The sequence below is a fragment of the Schistocerca piceifrons genome, chromosome 3, assembly GCF_021461385.2.
Source record: "Schistocerca piceifrons isolate TAMUIC-IGC-003096 chromosome 3, iqSchPice1.1, whole genome shotgun sequence".
NCBI lineage: Eukaryota > Metazoa > Arthropoda > Insecta > Orthoptera > Acrididae > Schistocerca > Schistocerca piceifrons.
In genome coordinates this window covers 411593341-411610159 of record NC_060140.1, presented here as the reverse complement: position 1 = coordinate 411610159, position 16819 = coordinate 411593341, and the positions used below count along the sequence as shown (strand labels likewise).

Below are 16819 nucleotides of genomic sequence, written 5' to 3'. Positions count from 1 at the left end.
TTTTCTCACCGGAAAATACGCAATTAACCCATTGGGCTCCATAAGTACACTGTAACAGTAATTTCTGTGTGTATGCAATGCATACGGATTGTAAAATTTAGTGGTGCTCTCTCTTCCACTTCCATATACAATATGCCTGATCCAGACGGGCCTTTTATCATCACAGGCCCTGGGCAGTGCAACATTATACTGACAATAGTAATGTGAAACTTCCTGGCAGATTAAAACTGTGTGCCGGACCGAGACTCGAACTCGGGACCTTTGCCTTTCAAGGGCAAGTGCTCTACCAGCTGAGCTACCCAAGCACGACAGTAATGTCCTTTTACTGACAACCTCACTTTTCGTTTTACGTGATTTTGTAATTATTTAAATAAAACAACATGACCTTCCAGTGGGAGACATTTCGTCCCCCTTTTCCTTCTGTGAAATTTGTCAGTAAGCTTTTTGCCTTCCAACCAGCGAAATACGGCAGAGTGCGGTTGGTAAACGATTCACAAACCACGATTTAGTCGCGTTAAGACGATTTCTTTAAACACTGGCGTAGCTGAAGGAATTTAGTGTTCAGAGGCAGCTGGTCGGCCAAGAAATCTCTCCCTCAAATATTGTTGAACCAAACTGTTATTACCAATGTGACAGAAAGCGAAATATATTATAGATTCGCTTGAATTAAACTCATAGCTTCAGCACCGAGAGGAAAGGGTCAGTGACAGTTTTGTTGACGTGTGCTTTCTGTTGCCAGATGTCGTATTACCTAGTCCCGTGTTTTACCTCAAGACTACGGTTGTAGTCAAGACTGATGTACTCAGACTGCAGTCAAGACTTCCTCTGGGAAGTGCAGCAGTCTTCAATGTTGCCAGACCGAGCACATTCCCGGACATGGGTCCCCTTCTATTCTTGATATGTGTGAATGACCTCCCATCTTGTCTGAAACAAGAAGCTAAACTGACACTGTTCGAGTCTCGGTCCGGCACACAGTTTTAATCTGCCAGGAAGTTTCACATTACTGTTGTCAGTATAATGTTGCACTGCCCAGGGCCTGTGATGATAAAAGGCCCGTCTGGATCAGGCATATTGTATATAGAAGTGGGAGAGAGAGCACCACTAAATTTTACAATCCGTATGCATTGCATACACACAGAAATTACTGTTACAGTGTACTTATGGAGCCCAATGGGTTAATTGCGTATTTTCCGGTGAGAAAAAGCACCGGCAAACAGTCTTCGCTACATTAGGTTACTTAAACTGGTGTTACTCTGAGCTAGAATTTATGGTCAGCGACTAAGCGTAAGGTCAATGGGAAGGATGCGGGTTTTGCAACTGTGAAATACTTTCCCACATTACATAAGTGAATATTAAATTTGAACTGATATTGCGACAATTTTGAACTTCAGCAGTTTAGAATGAAAATCTTTATGTTTATTGCAAAGGAAAATAATTGATTTTCTACAACATTCTCTGTCTTACACAACTTGAAACAGGTCACGTCGACCAAATCGGATGGAAGAACTGACAGCCTTTTGGTTTGGCAGTATTCGACAGCCATTTCTAGGCGCAAGTAAATGAAGACAGACAGTGCGTTTGTGTTATCAAGTGACGTCTTTAGCAGTTACTTCAGTTTTTATGTAATCTACGAGTAATTGCTGATATTTGATATTAACAGGAAAAGAATAGCCGGCCAAAGTGGCCGAGCGGTTTTAGGCGCTTCAGACTGGAACCACGCGAGCGCTACGGTCGAATCCTGCCTCGGGCATGGATGTGTGTGACGTCTTTAGGTTAGTTAGGTTTAAGTTCTATGGGACTGATGACTTCAGAAGTTAAATCCCACAGTGCTCAGAGCCATGAATAGAATTCCGTAGACAGGAAAAGAACCTGTTCCTGGTAACTACTTCTATAATGACCAAAAGGCATTAAATGTGTTCAAGCACATGTGTTCCAGCAGTGGTATGAAGAAAATGATAGTAATAATGACGGTAATATTCGAATTATCCGGTAACTTCGCACATCACAGTGGATTTTCTCGAACTAAGAAATTTGCTGAATTAGTGAAAATTTCAAAATGGCTTCACATCGAGGATATGATGCCTAGAAGAGTCTTTACATCCTGCTGATATGAGAATAGCATAATCTCTGGGTCAGAAGATTGCTTCTACTTAACCATTTAATAGACTCGCATGTTTTCCACCGTGACTAATTTTGTAAGCTAAGCATATCATCCGTTACAGCACACTCCTGGGGCTGGGAAATGTGGCCACAATGGTCTGGTGGAACGAACTATCTCAGGTGCAATGCGTGGGGTCAGGCATTTACTTTTAAGAGGCACAAACAGATTTACTTTACCTCTGGTAACCTCAAGAGAAAGACGTTATAATTCATAATCCACATTAAACATCACGTTCCTTCATTACCAACTGGGCAGAGCCAGTTTACGTTGGGAATCGACATAGGCGGAAGAAATGGTAAACAGTAAAACTGTCGCCAGTAAACTTACTTACGTTAGGAAATTTTATTTTATTTTATGAACCGATAGCCATTCGAAGGAACAGGGCTCTTATATTACTTGTACTTGATTGAACTGCAGCCGTAGAAAAATTTGGTGCTGGACTGTGATTTGAATTCGTATCTCCCCTCTCAAGGATCTGAATCTCTCGGAACAGTATAGGTCAGTCATTTCGTTCCTTTCCTCAAGACTGCAGTCTCCTCTAGGTCTACTCCAAGGGTAAGTATGTGGGTCCGAATACTGATTTAGTACAAAAATATTCATAATTTCATTTCAAGACCTATCACGTGCATACCGGCCTGCTAGTGAAAATTAATATGCATTTTTAAAGTCTGTTCATGTGTTGCCAACATTCGCAATAGGTGTCGTTATTTCTGGTCAGACACGCACACATCTTACTGATGGTGAGTAACCAATTGATACTTAAGCCATATTCGTGGATGATAAAGAAGGACGGTAGGTGTGCAGTTCGATTGTCGCTCAGGCACAAAAATTTGTATCCTTATTTCAGATTCAAACACCTAGCAGCTGGTAAGAAAAACCGATACATAACATTTGATTTTACTTAGTTAACAATCCGATTACGTGTTGGTTTCGTATCTCCGTCACAGAACTTCACATCATGCGCTCCGTCTTTAAATGCATGCACACTTTGTTACTTCTGAATGGAGGTATATCAGACATCTTTCGTGGTTAGTTAACAGAGACGAAAGGAGCCCCTGTTTATTACAAAAACTGTGGTCTTTTATTTTCAAGTTCAGATTTGGTTACCGATATTGGCGAATATTTCGGTAATTCATGACTCTTCATGGCTAGTCGGTAATATGATAAGATTAGATTTGATTTGATTCCATTAATATTTGTTCCATAGATCATGAATTACGAAATATCGTAATAATGTGGAACATGTCATTTTAATGAAAGACTTCTTTACATACCATGATGCAATTTCTTTACAACAATATTTACTCTCTCTCTCTCATTCTTTTTTATATTTCTCTCCTTCTCTCTCTCTTTCTTTCCTCTCTCTCTCTCTCTCTCTCTCTCTCTGTCTTTCTCTCTCTCTGACACACACACACTGTTTTTTATTTTTCTTGCTTGTTGTGCTCGGCTATCGGCCAGGCACGAAAACGTCCATAAATGAATATCTTAGTTTTGAGTACACTTACGAAAGGAATATATAAACAACTATGAGAGTTACTGATTTATAATGCTTAGTTTACAGTCAGTTCTGACTATTATTAGTAACTGCGCTCCAGTCGCTAAACCTAGTTACAGAAATGCAAATGAGACGCATTCCAGGCCGTGCAGCCGCGTCTTTGAGATGGCAGCTATGGTCACTTCCAAGCCCTCTGTAGGAACACATCGGTTCCTCTTTTCCTGCTGGTACTGTAACTGAGATTTGGCAACAAGGCAAGGTATGGTTTGGCAACTCTGTGATCGACGAGTTACTTCTTGGTGTGCACGGAATTAAGCCTCAAAGTTCACTTGATTTTTCCTGTCATTTCCATTGAATAATCTGAGTTATTATCGTTTGAGGTGTAACAAAAGTCTGTTTATTTACGGTTTTCAGCCCAAGAAAGTCGTTGCATGTGGAAATCGCAACTAATCTTGTCCTTTAAATAGCGATTTACGAGTTCTAGTCACTATTGTCCTCGTAATAGGAATCCCAAATGTATATCTCTTCGCTAGCTCTGTGGCAACATGCTGCTCTCTAAAAAAGTGTCTGTCCTGGGTCACGGTTCCAGTGTCGCTGACTGTTACGTTTTTATACCTTCTGTGAAAGAGAATACAAGCAGTCAGATCAAACATCGATAACGAAAACGCAAGAAAATACTTTCGGCTCATAGTGCAATGGTGAAAAACAATGCTGCACAACAGGTAATGCCTCTTTTCGTTACTGACAAGCAAATTTTGGGTTTCTAGGAATACATAACTTCATTAATGAAATGCTATATTTGCATGCCTCTTGAGTATGACACAGCATACCAGTTACACAGACTCAGTCGAAATCAAAGTGAGTAGTATTTTACTATTTCGGTTCGATAGAGGCACGCTTGTGTACAGACACTCAGCTTTATTAAAACAGACTTTCGTCGTAAGGTTATTGTGGGTGGTTTTATTTTACTTCTTATAATACAGTGCCCAATTTTCGTAGGGTTTCTTTTAGTGTTTTTTAAACAATAGTAAATATGAGAGAGAAATTAATCGTCAACGATACATGCGAATTCTCTGACGTTAGGTATAAGAGTCTGACAATGCACATGCAGTTTATTGATTACATGCATGTAGAAAACGTGTTCTGAAATAAAGCTGTCAAACAAGGTTTGAAGAAGAATAAAATGCCACTACCACACGACAGCTGATGTACAAAATACTTATCTGACCTATTTTGGCACGATGCGCTCTCCCCAAACATAATACAAAAGTTACGAGATGCATCTGCTGCCTGGCTGTCTATAAAACCTGAAAAGAACAAAATGTCGCAGTATTTAGCCCTTTTTCCACATGCGAATATTTTGAGTTAAAAAGTGAAGGGAATTATGTTCAAAGTACCATTAGATGATAACTTCAGCAGACAGCAGAACTGCCCTTTAAAAAATGTATCAGTGAATGTATTTGAACTCGCGACCTGTTGTCTACAGTGCATATACTTACCGCTACACTACTAGCTGAACCGTAGCTACAGCTGCTCAAGAAGTCAACAACAAATCCTACAGAACTTCCGTATTCCACAGTGTTGTGATATAATGGATATGGGCGGATGTAGACTTCTGAGAGATAGACAGTTACAGCTTTTCTTTTGCACTGCATGACGCTTTCAACAAACAGATAGCGCAATAGAGTTGCTCAAATGGAAAGAAACACTTCCTATTTAAATTTCTGTATCCTACACTTTTGGCAGTTCTGTGTAAGTGGCAGTTACGACATTTTAATTCGGTGATTAAAAAATAGAGTCGAATGTATGTACTGGGTAGCCGAGGCAGCTAGTTCATGGCGATTCGGTCAAGCAAGTTAATGAATGTACTGAACATGCTGAAAACCATCACAGGGAGCCTGTGTGTCAGAATTGTCATCCAGTGTGACGCAACGGCGTTACCATACAAAAAGGAGCCACAGAGATGCGTGTCTGGTGGACTGTTGGGTTGCTGGGAGGTTGAAATACTCATGGTCTGGATTCGATTCGAACTTCTGTCGATGATTTTTGATAGGGAGAGACAGATTCTATTCTCTTCTGGCTACGCCAAGTGAAGAAGGTATAACGGCATTGTGGTCTGAAATTCACATTAAACATGATATTCCTTCTCTACCAAGTAGACGTTAGGTTGAACCACAATAAAGTCTGGAGTGGCGACATGTAGAAAGTCTATCACCAGTAATCTTTTTTATACTACTTATATATTTCTAGTGACGAAACAAACGCTTTGTAGGGTCACAGGACACTTATTCCATCTTTTATTTGAGCTTCTGTATGTCGATAAAATTGGCTCTGAACTGGGAATGGAACTCAGACCGCCCTTAACACGGAATTTGATCCCTTCGTGACAATACAACTTGACTACAATTTGTTGTTTGTTCAAAACTGTAGATTCCTCAACATATCCACATATTGCGCCTGAATGGGTTCGAATTCTGCCCCGGTACTAAATTTCTCGTTATGTATTATCAAGCTCTGGCTTGAGAACACCTATCTGCTGGTGGAAAATAATTTTAATTTTTAGTGTATTTTCATTCGTTGTCAACACTTACGGTATCTGACGTTTTTGACTCCCAGTGAAACACAGAACTATTTGCGAGGTCACTGTATGTTCAAGGATGTTATTCCGTGCTGCTGGTGGAGAAAAATTCGGTAGCTGACGTCTCTTTGTGTGTAGTCAACAACGATATGTGTGGGGTTCGGTTACCAGTCAGCACTGAACTCTTCGTCATATTATTTCTAGTTCAAACATGTTGACATGTTGTTTCTTGTGTAACAAGCCCATATTTAACGTTCGTTTTCTCTAGAATATGACAGCGATAGGTATTGGGTTGGAGTCCTGGGCAGGAAAGAATTAATGTTTCATCTCGTTATTTCAGTTAAAACATCTTGCTATTGCCGAGAAAATCCTATATGTCACAGTTGATTGTGCTTCGATAACAATCCGATTATGTTCTGGGTTCGAATCCATGTCCAACACAAAGCTTTACCTCATGGCATTTCAAGTAAGTTACTTGTGAAGAAGCTATATTTAACATCTCTCGTGGTTCGTTAACTGGGACAATTGATCCTGGGTAGGAATTCGCGTCCGTTAAAAATGTTTACGTCATGTAATTTAAAGTTGATATTTCCTAACTGATACTGCCTAAAATCGAGGTATATCGCTCTCTGTATGCGTAGTCAGGAATGGCTGTTAGTTTCCTGTCAGTCAAGTAATCTTTGCTTAGTCTGCATGACCTGCAGTACGTGCGGTTCGTCGTGTCATTTGAAGTTCATACATATTCTCAACTAGCAGCTCGTGAAAATCTTAAATTTATGATGTCATTTTGTGTTAAATAATAAGTACGGTATGTTACTTTGAGGAGGAAATCATGAATATGACGAACTTATTGCGTGCCTTACCTATTTAATATAATAATGACAGTGCTAACATTTCAGGTACGTCATTTATTGTAATAATTGTGAGCTTACAAGCCTTAAGGACAGTCTTATCTGTGATAATGTGTTCCATAATATTTGTAGTATCGTGTTACTACTTTACATCTTGAGTTATTGCGATACAGAGTAGTGTTTTCTAGTGGTGATTTGTTGGAACCATTTTCAATAGTCAAACGACTGTACCGAGGAGAGATTAGAGAACCTGCTAGACAGCTGCGTCATGAGGGTTGTATGCGAATGAGCGAAATGCAATTTAGGTCGTTCGTATACTTTTGAGTACGACTGTACATACGTACACATTAACACCGGACAGAATCGACTGTCTTTATCCTGATTTCCATCCTTTACCACCTGAATCGTTGATATATGTCTATGTACTATACTACTGACATTAAACACGATGCCGTTTGAGTGCGTTTGTTAGTATACTGGCTCTCAAAGTATTGCATAAACACTGTGCCGACAAAGTAAATTTTCCCACCAATATGCATGCCTTATACTGATGTCCACTACTGTAGTGTATAAAAGTTCTGTTGACATACCATCTAACGAACTAGAAATCACAATTTATGCAAAAATGGCGCTTAGTCACTTTAGCATGGAAACCCTTCAATTATTTCTGGAGAGAAGGAGATTTCAGTCGTGTGAGAAAAGTGCGCCAGAGTGATGAAGCTTTCATAAAACAGGAACTTCGTAAGCCTTCCTGACAACCATTCCCGTATAGGAGGAGCAATAATTTAGCACGCTGAACAGCTAATGTGAACGGCAACATAACTTTCTTCGGACAGGCTGCGGAAATGCAGCGCGCGGTAGATATGACGTGCAGGTCCCACCGCTGCGGGTAAATGAAAGCTGTCAGAGCGGCGTGTCGCTGTAAATCAAACACGTGCGGTGCTGGCTGCTGTTCGGGGAGACGGTACGGACGTGTGGCCACCACGGAGGGAAGTTTGGCTGTTATGAAAGTTGCGAACAGTTTGCGCCGCACAAGACCACTATACCTCGCAGAAAACTAGACACAAGCGGAGCCGATAAACTAAAACGAATTGCTGTAAGGAACACTGCACCCGCCATGGGCTAAACATACTACTACAGCTATAGGCCACAAACTATATTTCGGTGTGTGGTGAAGGGTACGTTACGTAATTCTCCCCTATCCTTAACTGCTGGCCGCTGTGGCCGAGCGGTTCTAGGGGCTTCAGGTCGCAGCATGGATGCCTCAGGCATGGATGTGTGTGATGTCCTTTGGTTAGTTAGGTTTAAGTAGTTCTAAATCTAGGGGACTGATGACCTCAGATGTTAAGTTCCATAGTGCTTAGAGCCATTTGAACCTATCCTTAACTATATCTGCATCTACATCTACATCTACTGAAATTAAGTGCCTGGGCCGGCCGGTGTGGCCTAGCGGTTCTAGGCGCTACAGTCTGGAACCGCGCGACCGCTACGGTCGCAAGTTCGAATCCTGCCTCGGGCATGGATGTGTGTGATGGTTCAAATGGCTCTGAGCACTATGAGACTTAACATCTATGGTCATCTGTCCCCTAGAACTTAGAACTACTTAAACCTAACTAACCTAAGGACATCACACAACACCCAGTCATCACGAGGCAGAGAAAATCCCTGACCCCGCCGGGAATCGAACCCGGGAACCCGGGCGCGGGATGCGAGAACGCTACCGCACGACCACGAGCTGCGGACGATGTGTGTGATGTCCTTAGGTTAGTAAGGTTTAAGTAGTTCTAAGTTCTAGGGGACTGATGACCTCAGATGTTAAGTCCAATAGTTCTCAGAGCCATTTGAAAAAAGTGCCTGGCAGAGGGTTCATTAAACCAACTTTCAGCTATTTCTATACCGTTCCAGTCTTGAACTGGGTGAGGGGAAAAAGAGCTGTTAAATCTGTCAGTGCAAGCTCTCATTTGTCTTATTTTATTATGATGATCATTCTGCTCTTTGTAGGTAGGCACCAACAAAATATTATTATGCTCTGAGGTGGAAATTCGTGGCTGCAGTTTCATGAGCAGATGCTGCCGCAAGGAAAAACGCTTTTGTTTTAATGATTAGGACCACAGTTCACTCACCATATCGGTGGCGCTCACTCCCCTATTTCGCTATCGTACTAAACTACCTGCCTCTTTGAAGTTTTTCGATGTCCTTCGTAGATCCTATCTCATGCCCATTCCATACCGCACAGCAGTATTCTAGAAGAGGGCGGACAACGTGGTGTGAGTAGTCTCTTTAGTAGACCTGTTGCATTTTCCAGATGTTCTGCCAATAAATCGTAGTCTTTGATTTGCTTTCCCAACAGTGTTATCTATGTGATCCTTCCAATATAAGTTATTCGTAATTATGTCCATTATAATTATCCGGGCTGTTATGCCGTGCTCGGTTGATGAATTTTGTCTCAATTCCCAACGTTTCGTCTCCGACTGCGGGAGACATCTTCAAAGGGGTCCGTAGGCCGATGGAAGGTCCAACACACCCACTGGCTCGATACTGACTGCCGCTAAATTCCGTGTCCGCGCGCTCCCGCCCCGCGGCGTGACGTCACGTGTTTTGAAAACGTCAGTGCAATTGGCCGCTGTCCGTCGCCGTCGATCGCCGTTGCCATCACCCCGTAGTGGACGGGTGGTACACATCTTCTGTAACACCGGCATCCATATACCGTTTAATTTCACGCCCTCCTCCTTTCGGTTGAAATTATTTGGGTGTTGAGCGATTTCGATTGCCTCCCTGTAGTGCCTTTCTTAATATCCGCTTGTGGCCGCTAGTACTTGCGTCTCCTCGAAACGAATATTGTGGTTCCCTGGCTGGAAAGCATGCTCCGCAACAGCTGATCGTTCCGTTTCTCCTCTTCTACAATTTCCCTTGTGCTCTTCCATACGCTTAGAAACAGTTCTTTTAGTGGTACCCACATAAACATCACCACAGCTGCATGGGATCCTATACACTCCAGCTTTTTCCAGTGGTTTGCGAGCGTCCTTGGCAGGCTTAAGGTATTCCTGTATCTTCCTGGTGGGCTTGTGAATTACGGTAATATCCCGCTTCGTCAAGATCCTCCCTATTCTTTCCGTTACATTTTTAACAAACGGCAGGAAAACTTTAGATTTTGCAGTAGCCTGTACGTCAGTATGATTTCAGCGTGGCTGCCTCAACGCACGTTTTATTTCTGCGGACGAATATCCGTTCTTCATTAGTGCATTGTGGAGATTTTCCATCTCAGCGTCGAGCAACTCAGGTTCACAAATATTTCTAGCTCTGTCCGCTAACGTCTTGATAACACTCCGCTTCTGTTGTGGGTGGTGATTCGAATCCCGGTGCAAATAACGGTCCGTGTGCTTGGGTTTGCGGTATACTGAGTGGCCCAAACTACCATTTTCGTTTCTAAAAACAAGCACATCGAGGAAATGTAATTTGCTATCTCCTCCTCCATTGTAAACTGAATTCTCGAGTTTATACTGTTCAGATGTTCGTGGAACCGACTTAGTTCCTCCCTACCATGTCTCCACAGCACAAACGTGTCATCCACGTATCGGAACCATACATTTGGTTTTTTGCTGGCAGTACCTAAGGCCTGTTCTTATGAGCAAACGGATGGCGTGGCTATGGGAAGCCCCCTAAGTCCCGTAATTGCAAACTTCTTTATGGAGAAATTCGAAGAACAGGTATGGAGATATAGATAGTGTGTGCAAAAGAACTTTACTTTCAAAAATTCATACAAACGAATAGGTGCAACTTATTCGCTTCAAACCTTAACCTGTCAATAAAGTATCGCTGGAAGCTTCTTTTACTTATTGACTCAATACTTTTGTTACAAGGGGCCGTCGCCAGAGAGCACCAACGTAGTGAATGGAAACAACACTGCAACAGAGAAGTCAGTGTGCCCTTCAGTTACAAAAAAGGAGTCAGTAACAGATAATCAAGGAGCATTTCACACACATAGTCACTAGGAGCATCACCAATAGTGTCTACAATTATGTCTGCAAAGAACAGTTTGTAAAAAAGGGCTACATTTGCGTGTCTACAATTATGTCTGCAAAGAACAGTTTGTAGAAAAGGGCTACATTTGCGTAGCTAAACTCTTGGTTGTTCTCCCGTGTCGAAACAAAACGGTCGCGTGGGAGCGGAATTCCAGCGAAGCTCACAGAAATCAACATGTCGAGAGCTTCAGATCCCGCAAATAACCGTTTCCGAAAATGTTGCGTAATCGCTTGCGCACGAAGCCGTGCAAACTGCAGTCGTCCAGGCACTCATTCCAGAAGATTATGCCCCACAATCTAACTTCCGCATCGAGATGTTGGCAAGAACGGTCAGTGACAAAGACTTATCAAGAAGGTTAATTTTTAGTGACGACGTAACGTTTCACACTGATTCTAAAGTTAGGCAGCAAAATGTGTTGTTGGTGTAGAGAAAAGCGCCTATTTCTCAATCGAACATAAATGAGATTCGCATCGTCGAAGAAGAAAATATACGGCCCCTTCTTTTTCGTGGTGAAAACTGTCACTTACGTTTGCTACCTCGACATCCGTTGCTTGTGGCTTCTGCCGCACCTTTAAGAAGATTTAGTCATGGTGCACCAACTCACTTCCACTTGGCTGTACAGGAACACATAAACGCACATCTGCCTGGACGATGGCTCGGCCATGCAGGTGCAGGTGATGTGTGATGCAAATCGCCTCCACAGCCACCAGACGTAGCTCACTGAGATTTTTTTAAGATGTGTTTGTCCCTGCCCTGCCCTGCCACTACTACGGAAGCTAACAGCAGAGGCGGTAGAGTGTATGACCACGGACATGTCCTCGAGGTTTGGGAAGAGTATGAATATCGTCTGGGCTTTTGCCGTATGGATCGAGGAGAACATAACGAGTCCCTGGAAATTAAAAAAAAAAAAAAAAAAAAAAAATTCAGAGATACTCTGTTAACAAGGTTGAAACGAATAAGTTGTACCGTTTAATTGGTATGAAGTTTTGAAAATGTAGTATTCTTTCGTGCTCACCCTGCATATATTATGGACAGTAATTATCCTATAACAGCAACTTGCGTGCACCCGAAGTTGGTTTTACATCTGAAGATTTCTCTATGTTAAAAATGGAGTGCTGTGTACTATTTGTTTGGAAGACGACAATCCAATCACCAAGCTTATGTGATATTCTGTGGCTGCACTGCGAAACTGTCTTATACGTCTTCCGAAGTTAAGGGCATTGCATCAACCTGGCAACCGATATATACTGTCTTCTGTGTCTCTGAACCGTTCACCTACCTACTCGTACTTACGTTTCTTTATGAAACTTATTTTGTAAACGAACCTATGAAAGAGCGATACAATTCATAATTCGAGACGAAATTACAATATGAGACAATCGAAAGAGGACAGAGTCGCAAACCTTTCCGGTCAAACTTATAAGATTTAAACTGGCTACTTTCAAATAAGAGCTATTGATCGAAAATAATATTTAATTTTTTATAGACGTGAACAACTCACATTTTACAACAAAAACTGATAACCACTGGTCAAAATCACTATCGAATTTCAATGCATGTATGAGAACCGCAGATAAAATTTTATCGAAGTCTCGCAAATATCACAGATGCTAGCTGCACAGTTAAGCAGGCGGGTAGGGTAGTTTATTTTCAGTTTCTGCTGGAATTTTATACACGAAAGACTTTGTGTAAGCCTGTAAGAAAGCAATCCATTTGGGTCAGATCAGGCGATCCTTCGAATACAATGATGAGGCTGTGTATGATCTAAGTGTTTACAGAAACTGGGATCATAGTGGATTGGATATGTGCTTTGTAAACCACATCCTCTCCCTGACAGCAAACGATATCTTCCCTAACAACTGTGACGGCATATTTGTAATGATCACCTGGTAATAATGCGCATGTTTCAATCGAGGTGGCAACAGTAAGTTGGTAGGAAGCTTGAAGAGAAGGATGGATTACAGCAATAAAGCCACTTGGAGCTGCTGTCAACAGAGAAGGCGAAAGGCCTGCAGGAAACATAACATGAAATAAAAAGCTAAATGGACGGGATGACAGATTAATATATATCTCTAAGATGTTGTTGGGGTGATCTCTGTTTGTATGTTTGAAAGCCAGAACCGCTTGATTGTAAGACGTTTATTCTAATTACTAGTTTAGATAGAATAGTGCTGTCATCTTCAAACTGAACGTATACGCGAAGTGTAATGCCAATCTGAAGATGACAGCACGATTCTGTCGAAACTAGTAATAGGAACAGACGTCTTAAAATGAAGCGCTATTGACTTTCACAGAAAATACGCACATAGAAATGTCAAAATACGCTTCGGAGAGAAAAGCCGTTAACATTGTTGTTGTCGTTGTGGTCTTCAGTTCGAAGACTTATTTTATGCAGCTCTCCATGGTAGTCTATCTTGTGCAAGTCTCTTCATCTCCGAATAACTACTTGAACTTACGTTCTTCTGAATCTGCTTACTGTATTCGTATCTTGATCTGCCTCTACGATTTTTACCCGAACACTTCTCTCCAATACTAAACCGGTGATATCTTGAAGTCTGAGAATGTGTCTTGTCACCCGATTCCTACTTCTAGTCAGGTTGTGCCACAAAATATCTTCTGCCCATTTCTTTTTACTACCTCCTCAGTAGTTACGTGATGTACCCATCTAATCTTCGGCAGTCTACTGTAGCACCACATTTCAAAAACTACTATTCTTGTCTCAACTGTATATCGTCCATATTTCACTACCATATAGGCTACCCACCATACAAATACTTTCAGGAAGGGTTTCCTAGCACTTAAATTTATGTTCGATATTAACAAATTTCTCTTCTTCAGAAACGCTATTCAAATCATTATCAGTCTACAATTTATATTCTCTCTCCTTCGGCCATCATCAGTCATTTTACATCCCAAATAGCAAAACTATCTACTATTTCAAGTTTCTTGTTTCATTATCTAATTTCCTCAACACCAGATGATTTAATTCGAGTACATTCCATTATCCTTTCTTTTGTTTTTATTGATATTCATCTTGTATGAACCTTTCAAGACACCGTCCATTCCATCCAACTGCTCTTCCAAGTCCTTTGCTGTCTCTGACAGAATTACAATATCATCGGCAAACCTCAAATTTTTATTCCTTTTCCAACTTTATTTCCTTCTCCAAACGTTTCTTTGGTTTCCTTTACTGTTTACTCAATACACAGTCTGATTAACTCACTCACTTCTCAATCGCTGCTTCCTTCTTTGCTTAGGACTGGTTTTCCATCAGACTGATATTCATATAGCTGCTTCTCTTTCTTTAATTTTCCTATAGGCAGCATCTATCTTTCCCATAGTGATATAAGCTTCTAAATCCTTACATTGAGAGTGTAAAAGAAAGTATGATACTGAATGTAGAGGAGTGAGCGGATAAGTGGAATGAGTGCACTGAGAAAGTCTGGAATGTGTATCAACTGTCTGTTGATATGACAGACGAACATAAGGGTGTCAGCCTGCAGGATACAGAGGACCTGGTATAAGAGTGAGACTTTGATATTTGGAAGACAAAAGGTGTACATAATATTCCTTCAGAATTTCAATACTCACTTGGTGAGGAAGAAAATAAACTAACCAGTTTAGTTCGTGTAATCTAGGAGACTAGAGATAAATTCTTCTAATAACCATGTCCTCATGGTGCCCCAACACTAATTTCCTCCTCATTACCTAACGATTATATCTGATTTGAGCTGAAATTTACATTTTCTTCCCTAGATACCTCTCCTGTGACATAATAATTTAAATTACGTGATTCACTCAATGGAAGCCAAGTACCACAGTTGGTAATAACTAAATCATTAATATTGTCTTCAAAAATTGCATCAACTTCCTCAAAGGGTACATCATCATCCCTGGTTTCATTATTGATATTCGATTTGCGTTGTGTTATATAGTATATCGATTAACGAAAATACGTACTAATCACAAAACCTAAACAGTTACATAAATTTAACAACGTTAGACATAGAAACCTTTTTAACTGATAGTGTAAATGGTTACTTATATTATTCTATTTGAAGCTACATGCAAAAAACTGCACCTCCAGATTCTGTGTCATACTGCATATAATGCTGGGCTGTGAGGCACATGCATCAGATTTCAGGTTGCTCAGTCGACTACAGCCTCACTGATGCCCGGTCATGCTTCTGTGCGTAACATCACTACTGCTTATGTGCCATCAAAGCATGAGCCATACACCACTGACAAGTTCCACGCATAGACTTAAGCCAAATCTGTTGCTTGCTAATATAAAACCATGGACAATTTATAATATCTCTTGAGATTCCATGGTCACTCTTCATATCACACGATCACATCTGAAGAATGTATGTGCTGTTCAGTCTACACATTCATATCACGCAATGTCTGGGCCCAGTTCACAATATCTTCTAGTACTTCAAAGTCACTTCTCATACCTCACTGGTAAAGTCCATAAAAAGTATTTGGCATTCTGTTTAATGTTCATATAACACTATACTCCGACTGTAAATAATCCCACGTATTAACGAGTATTGTGCCACATTCAAAAAATATTCTCTCTTTAAAGTAACAGCTCATAAGAACTTTTACAGTCACAATAACTTTCTGTCTTGAGGCATTTAACTACCACACGTAATAATAACTACTCACGTCACGAAAGCAGTTTCCCACGAGACTTAGTAGTCACAGTTCAAGAGCACCTTTTGTCACACTTGAGGATCTCTATTCAAATGCAAGTTTCCCCATAAGGGATGACATGTGCAGCAATCCTTGAACTTGTGAAACATGAAATTTTCCTACCGCAATACTTTACGGCATCTGAATATGCAAACTCCGGAAGTTGTTCCTTTCATGAACTTGCATGTGGAAGGCTCATTGGAAAAATCGTCAAAGTAAATCCTGTCAGTCTGCACTCTGTGGCTGGCTGATTGTTGGAAGAAAGGGCTGCTTAATAAGTATGGTCACTATAATTGCTACTACTCTCATAACAATAGCAATGAAGCTTTTGAGTTAAGAAAATCGATGTCACCTAATATATATTCTGAGTTATATGTAATAAAGAAATACTTACATCTACCGACATAGTAAAATCAATGCCAGTAAAATTCTGTAAGTCAACGTCTGTCCACAGTACTGAACGCCATAAGTATTATACTTAAAATCACTATCTGTAATTATCTATTAAAAATTGCATCAAACGTTGACAAAGATACCAGACAGTTATAATTAAATTGACGATGTTCGAAGTGCTGCAGTACTGGTTGCAGGTGTCATTGTACTCCTAACAGGCTATTCAGGAGTCACTTCCTCGAAGAAAAACGGACTGAAAATGAAGGAGCATTCGAAACCACAGAACACAGTTACGTGGGCTGAGTGCAGTGGATGTCCTTGCACAACATGTGACGGAGCAGAGCCCGATATGCGACACTATGCATTTATGGCACTATGCAGAGTAAAACATGCCTCGTCCATCCAAAGTATATTCCACAGCCACATGTCATCCTTTTTCAGTCATGCCAAAAAATGTAGGACGAAGTCACTGCATTGTAGCACATTCTGAATCGTGTAAGGATATCAGTGAAAAATGCGCCACAAAATCTTTTCAACTTTTGACTAGGGGAGAGACAATTCATGTGACACAGCTCGAGCACTGTCTTCAGGTTTTGAGGCATGTGCTTCAGGATCCTCTA

At 41.0% G+C, this 16819-nt stretch overlaps 1 non-coding gene across 1 annotated transcript; it reads right to left on the bottom strand.

Annotated features, from left to right (window-relative positions):
• Window positions 1–231: 231 nt before the first annotated feature.
• On the bottom strand, window positions 232–306 carry Trnas-uga. Its single transcript has one exon. It is a non-coding gene; the product is annotated as a tRNA-Ser (tRNA).
• Between the last annotated feature and the right edge of the window lie 16513 nt (window positions 307–16819).